Source organism: Tenrec ecaudatus, chromosome X, assembly GCF_050624435.1.
Source record: "Tenrec ecaudatus isolate mTenEca1 chromosome X, mTenEca1.hap1, whole genome shotgun sequence".
NCBI classification, from domain to species: domain Eukaryota; kingdom Metazoa; phylum Chordata; class Mammalia; order Afrosoricida; family Tenrecidae; genus Tenrec; species Tenrec ecaudatus.
The window spans coordinates 126,355,905-126,362,598 of NC_134548.1; the positions used below are offsets into that span (position 1 = coordinate 126,355,905).

The 6,694-nt window shown below is 41.1% G+C and overlaps 1 pseudogene; it reads right to left on the minus strand.

Moving 5' to 3' along the window:
- Positions 1–1,085: 1,085 nt before the first annotated feature.
- On the minus strand, positions 1,086–1,658 carry LOC142433702 (small ribosomal subunit protein bS21m pseudogene; annotated as a pseudogene).
- Positions 1,659–6,694: the final 5,036 nt, after the last annotated feature.

Here is a 6,694-nt window from a genome sequence, read left to right on the forward strand (position 1 = left end):
TGCTTTTTAATAGATTTGTATATAAATTATCACATACAGTTCTAGTGCTCCCTCTCTCCTCCTTCATTCTTTGGTTGTTCCTTCAATCCTTTCACCTTCCCTACCCCTTACCCCCACTTCCTTGATAAACCATTGCATCAGTTGTTTCTGTACATTCGCTCTTCTGTGCTTTATAAACGGGAAGCCCAACACAAACAACAAAAAACAAAACCAAAATGAAATAGCAAGAAGAAAATAATAATATAAAGATAAAAATAAAGAGTGAGAAAGAAAATACCACCATCAACATTTTAAAAGACAGAGAAAAAATTTCTGTTAATGGAACAATCAGAAAATATTTAAGCCTAGCACAAATTCAGGTTGGGTCAAAAGGAGGTCAAGTGGCCATGTATCATAGTATACTGTGGTTCAGTGCGCCATAATCAAGTTTATAATAGTCTCTGTCTGACAGTAAAACTGTTCCAAACCCTTGCCTGTGGCTAAAGGAGACCTGCCCAAGGCTTACTCCTTCCTAGCAGACACTTTGCAGATGGACTTAGGGCTCCCCATGTCATCCACCGCCTTCTACAAATTGGATGTTCATAATTTCAGCTCTGATATTTTTCCCTGCATCATGTTTGGATTTTGTTATCATCATCTTTGGGTCACACCGGTTGATGTGCTTCTTTGATGTGGATTTAGTTGACACCTCATTTAGATGAGGTGGTTTGAATACAAGCCTTTAAAACACTATTCCAATTGAAAGCCAGACACCATGTGCTTTCTTCACCACACTTTGTTGTAGCTCTCTTATTTTCAGTGATGTCTGCATGAAGACAAGCATCGAGCAGGATCATGTTATGAGAACTAACTGTCCTGGGATTGGGACTAGAATTATGTGGGAGGCCAGAATCCATCTGTTTCCCATGGGTATGGATGACTGATTTACTTTGGCAGTCATATTATGACAAAAAAAAAGTCAACAAGATCGACAATAACAAAAAACGAACAAAAGGCAAAAAGTAAAAACCAATAAAATAATGAAGAACCTTGTCAATCATCCCTCTGGAATGGATATGCATATAATTAATCCAATGGCATAGGGTTTAAGATACTGTTGTTATGAGTTTAGGCGAGCAGAGTCTGACTGCGAGCTGCTGCAATCCAGGAGTTGTTGCTTTGTACAGAGTGGGGATTGGTGGCAGGGAAATTCCTTGTATCATTTCTTTTTCAATTTGCAGATATGCGATGGAGTTTATTGTAGCGAAAGGTAAGAGAAAAGCATTAGAGACACAGCCTTGCCAGGGATCTGTCCTTTTCTTTCACAACCAGAAGTTGATCTTGCAATTCATTTCCTGATTGTAGATCCCCTAGCAGGTTTCATAGCTCTGCCACTATTGCCTGCAGCAGGGGTTCTCATAATACTGCCATTGCTTAATGTCCTCCATGAGCCTAGCCATGGTGAGGATTCTTTTTAGGGTCCCCTATGCCCCTTCCACACTTCCTTCCTGTACCGTCCTGGCAATGAACTTGAGATGATTTGCAAAGAGTTTGGATTTCAAAGTCTCCACTCTACTGAACCCACACACTCAGCAGTGTCCCCATGAGCAGAACCTGGAAATGGAAACTATCATTTGTTACTAGTGCGGATACTTGCCTATCACATTGAAACCTGTCATATTAATAATGCAAGTGGAGCATTGAGCTACTTAATCTATTGTGGTTTTGCGTCTCCTTTCATTAGAGACCCACAAAGCCAAGGGTTCCATCCAAGATCCAATGACCGCCACTTCAAGTCTTGGGGTGACCATCCTTTGCTTCCTCTCCCATCAGAGTACTTCAGTCTAATTCCAAGCGTTCAGGTAGTTTTGAGGTGGGGTCCAGTTCATTCCATCGGCTTCCACGCCGAGTCTTGGTGTGGTCATTGGGGGATGACATGTTCCCGGTAAGGCCAGCGTCTAAGGTCACCATAGTGGTTCACCGAGGGTTGGGTAGAAACGTATTCAAAGGGTCTACCCAGCAACTTAGAACCGGGGTTATTCTCCCCTTAGATTCCCTACAGTTATTGCTTAGTATTCCTTCTCAAGGTGAGGCTGCTCCTCCCCAGTTACCCACCATACCCACCGACAGAAGATCAGTACCTCCTCTGAAATGTGGATGCCCACCCCCACCCCACCCCCGGTCTGAACTTGATTTCCAGGAAGGTTCTTCTCTCATTGCTGTGAAGGGCCTGTTGATGGTTGCGGCCTTGCCTCAGTGTTGTTTAGCATCAAGTGGATGGTCTTCTCCGTTTCCCCCCTTCTTGAAGGAGTGACACCAGCCAATGTAAGGTCTCCTTTTTAGAGGTGGTTTTTATGAATTGCACGTAAGGAGGAGTCATTTGTAGTTCACGTCGGGTAGGCAGACTTTCTACCCCTTTGGGAATTACTCTATAAGATTTGTTTAATTGGTGTTTTCCTTTATAGTAGTGGGCTCATATAATATTTATCCTTTTTTGCTTGATGAGCTTCATTCAGCATAATGGTTTCCAAGTCCTTGCATGTCATGTGCTGTTTTAGGGATGCACAGTAATCCATCGTGTGTATGTATCCATTTTCTCACTGTTGGCCATTCGGGCTGCTCCCAGTTTCTTGCTATTGTGAACTATGCTGCTACCAACATGGGAGAGCATACATCCACTCGTGTTGTATCTCTTAGTTCTTTGGGATATATCCCTAATAGTAATATTGCTGGATCTTATGGGATTTCAATTCCCAGTTGCTTTAAGTGTCGACATAACATTTTCCATAGGGGTCGTATGTATTTACAAGTCCACCAACAGTTATACAAGTTCCAATCTCTCCACCTCCTCTCCAGCACTTGTGGTTCTTTGGCTTTTTTTAATTGGGTGCATGGTGGTTTTAATTTGCATCTCCCTGATGTCCAATGGTTGTGAGCATTTTTTTCATTTGTTTGTAGCCATTTGTACTTCAATTTTGTGGAAGAATGTTGAAAGGACCGTGGACTGACAAAAGAACAAACAAATTGTGTCTTGGTATAAATCAGGCCAGAATGCTCCTTGTAGGCAAGTATGGGGAAAATTCCTCTGTCATAATTTGGACATGTTATCAGGAGAGATCATTCCCTGGAGAAGTACATCATGCTCGGTAAAGTAGAGGGACAGTGAAAAAAGAACAAGATGGATTGACATGTGGCTGCAAAAATGTGCTCAAACATAGAAAGACTTGTGAGGATGGAGCAGGCCTGGGTGGTGTTTTGTTCTTTCGTGTATGAGGTCGGTATGGGTTGGAACTGACTCAATGACGCCTCAATACAATATGGTGTATCTATTCCCAGTTGTTTTAGGTAGCGCCTCATTGCTCTCCACACTGGTTGTATGTGGGGGGAGGTCAGAAGCTCACAGGCATCCTCCCAGAGGGCGTTCAGTTGCCAGACTGCAGTAGGCCCCACTCCCTGCTGTTAAGGCCAATGGACGCCTGCAGTCATCTGGTTCCTGTAGGTGGGGTTTACACCCTACTGATAATGGTTCCTATGGAGATCCAGAGAACAGGGCAAAATTAAGCTGCCATCCCAAATCTAGGATCCGCCTATCTTGTCACATGTATACCCCCAATCTCTCCTCTTCCTATTGCGTGTATGTCCCTAGACCACCCCCTCTCATTATTGTATTACCTATAAGACAACCCCTTCCTGTGATGTATGTCCTTACCTGTAATTAGGGGGCGTGCATGTCCCCAGAGAAGATAAAAGCATGGGCTAGCATTAAATAGCTCTCTCTCCCTCCATGTGGACCCCCAAGCGGGGCTGAGGTGAGCATGCTACCATGAATTGTGTCTGACTCCATTTATTTCAATACTTCTCTTCTATCTCTCATGCTCTCTATAACTTTACTATGATCTTTACATATTATCGCTGTATAATTGCACCTACCGGACCCGTAATGATGTGTTAGGGGCTGGCTTCCCCTGGCAGTTGTACATATTTATAAGCCTACCAGCAATGTGTAAGAGTTTCGATCTCTCTGCACCCTCTCCAACATAAGTTGCTTTCTCTTTTGTTTTTTTTTTCCAGTTGGGTTATAGTTGTGGGTGTATTGTTGTTTTGATTTTCATTTCCCTATGTGTTTGCTAGCCATTCAAGTGATGTCCTTCATGAATTGTCTATTCATATCCTTCGTCTGCCCACCCTTTAATGTTATTATTTGTTTGTTTCTTATGGAGGTGTAGCAGAATTCTATTGATTTCATTAGTTAGTTCTTTGTGTGTTGTGTCTTTGCTAAAGATATTTTCCCAGTCCCTAGGCTCTCATTTTACTCTTTTCATGTGCATAACTGTCTTGTCGTTAATAAGCCCCTGTCATCTATTTTGTGCTCCGCTGTGTGTGTTTCCTTTTTTATATTTGGTAGTTCATCTATGCGTGGATATTGGCAAGCAATTCATTGTCATAGACGTGTAGGGGCCTCAAGGGAGGAGTACTGCAAGGGAAACGAAAGGAATAACCTGGAGTATTTATTCATTCTTCCTTCCATTCACATACTCATCAACATGTGCTTCTCAAATATCCTTTACAGATATTTGTTTCCTCAGTTCCAGGAGGCTATCTGTGTTAGACCGGGTTGTCTAGAGAAACAAATTCAGTGACAGTCATATAAGAAGGGGCAGGACCCCCCCCCCAAAAAAAAAAAGAAAGCTCCCCTGGGTGGAGTTTGCATAGTACTGCATTTTCCCTACTAGATCAGCATCAAGCAACTGGCTATGAGTCAATCAATGCACCCAGTGCTGTCACCTGGGAATGTTCTCTCTGGTCACAGTGAATTTTTTCACTAAAGGAGTTTAGCTCAAACATCGTTTTTTTGTGATGGGCAATGTAACAGAACAGCATGAGGTTGTGAGATTTTGTTTCCTGCTTGGGAAAAATGCGAAAGAAACTGTTGTGATGTTGAACACAGCTTAAATGGACAGCACTATGGAAAAACTCAAGTGTATGAGTGGTTTCCTCATTTCAAAAAAGGTGAAATGTTGCGTGATAACAAACCTCATTATGGACGTCTGTCAACTTCCCCAAGAAAGAAAATGTCAACTTGTAGTGCATTTGGACTTCATTCCTCCAGGTCAGACTGTTAATCAAGCTTTCTATTTAGAGGTTTTGAAAAGATTTCATAACAATGGGCAACAAAAAAAGGCCTGAGTTGTGGCAGGCAGGAGACTGGTTTTGCCACTACAACAATGCACCTGCTCATGTAGCCATCTCAGTTCACCAGTTTGGGGGAAAAAAAACAAACAAACATGCCTCTCTTGGCCCTGACTCACCTGACCTAGCTCTGTGTGACTTTTTGTTTCCTCAAATGAAAAGGGACATGAAAAGACAACGATTTGACAAGGTAGAAGAGGTGAAGAAAAAAACAAGGGAAGTTCTGTCAGCCATCCAAACAAATGAGTTGGAAAAATGTTCCCAATTATGGAATCACAGATTTGACAAGTGTATTAGGTGTAATGCAGAGTACTTTGAAGGTGACGAGATTGTTTTGTTAAAAATAACTTACTTAGCTATGAAAAAAAATCAGTTTCTTTAGGCTACCCGCATATATTCTATTGGTCTACGTATATGTCATTGTATCAATACTGGCTGTTTTTACCACTGTAACTGTGTAGTATGATTTGAAGTCAGTTAGTGCAAGACCTCAGACTTTGCTATTTTTGTGGAGTTCAATGCTTATTCTAAGCGTACTTCTTCTCCACATGACGTTGATAATTAGTTTTTCCATTTTTTTAGACTGAAGTTGGGATTTGGATCTGAATTGTGTTTTATTTGTAGATAGCCTATTATATTGTTGTATTGGAAATGGGTGCTGAATGTAGTCCAATGTTTTTCTTTGTCTACTGACATGATCATGTAGTTTTATTTGATACATTACATTAATTGTTTTTTGAATGTTGAACCATTTGTGCATCCCTGATATGAATTCCACTTGGTTGTGCTAAATTATTTTTTTAATATGTTGTTGGATTCTATTGGCCAGAATTTGGGTGAGAATTTTGTTTCTATGTTCATGAAGTGAGGTTTCTATAGTTTCCTGTCTTAGTGGAGTCTTTGCCAGGTTTTGGAATCAAGGTTATGCTGGCTTCATAGAATTCATTTGGGAGTTTGCTGTCCCTTTTTATATTCTGGAATAGTCTATGTTCAATTGGTAACAGATATTCCCTGAGCACTTTGAAGCTATCTGATTTGGGCCTTTTCTTGTTTGGAAGTTTCTTTCTTCCACCAAGATCATTTTATTAGGAGCTAATACAGATATCATATCATTCCATAGTTCAATCGCATCAGGCAGTATTGTCCACTTGCTACCACAATCAGTTTCCAAACATTCTCTTCCTTCTTGAACTCCTTGACATCAGAACTATTTATCTTTGGCACTCCCCCACTGTACCCGCCGCCACCCCACCCCCTGAACCCTTATTCTACATGTTGTCTCTATAGGTTCATCAATCCAGGATTTCGTGTAATGAAAAACAGAAAAACATATAACAAAAATTCACAAGAATTGCCCCCAATGACAAAATACATCTGAGAGAAACCCCAATATGAAAAACAAAATAAAAACACAGAAAAGGTTGAAAAACAAATCAGGCCCAAATGTACATCCGAGAGAGTATCAAGTGACAAGGTTTAAACCAATCAATCATGTTTATCATTTTGATTTCCTATCGTCATCTCT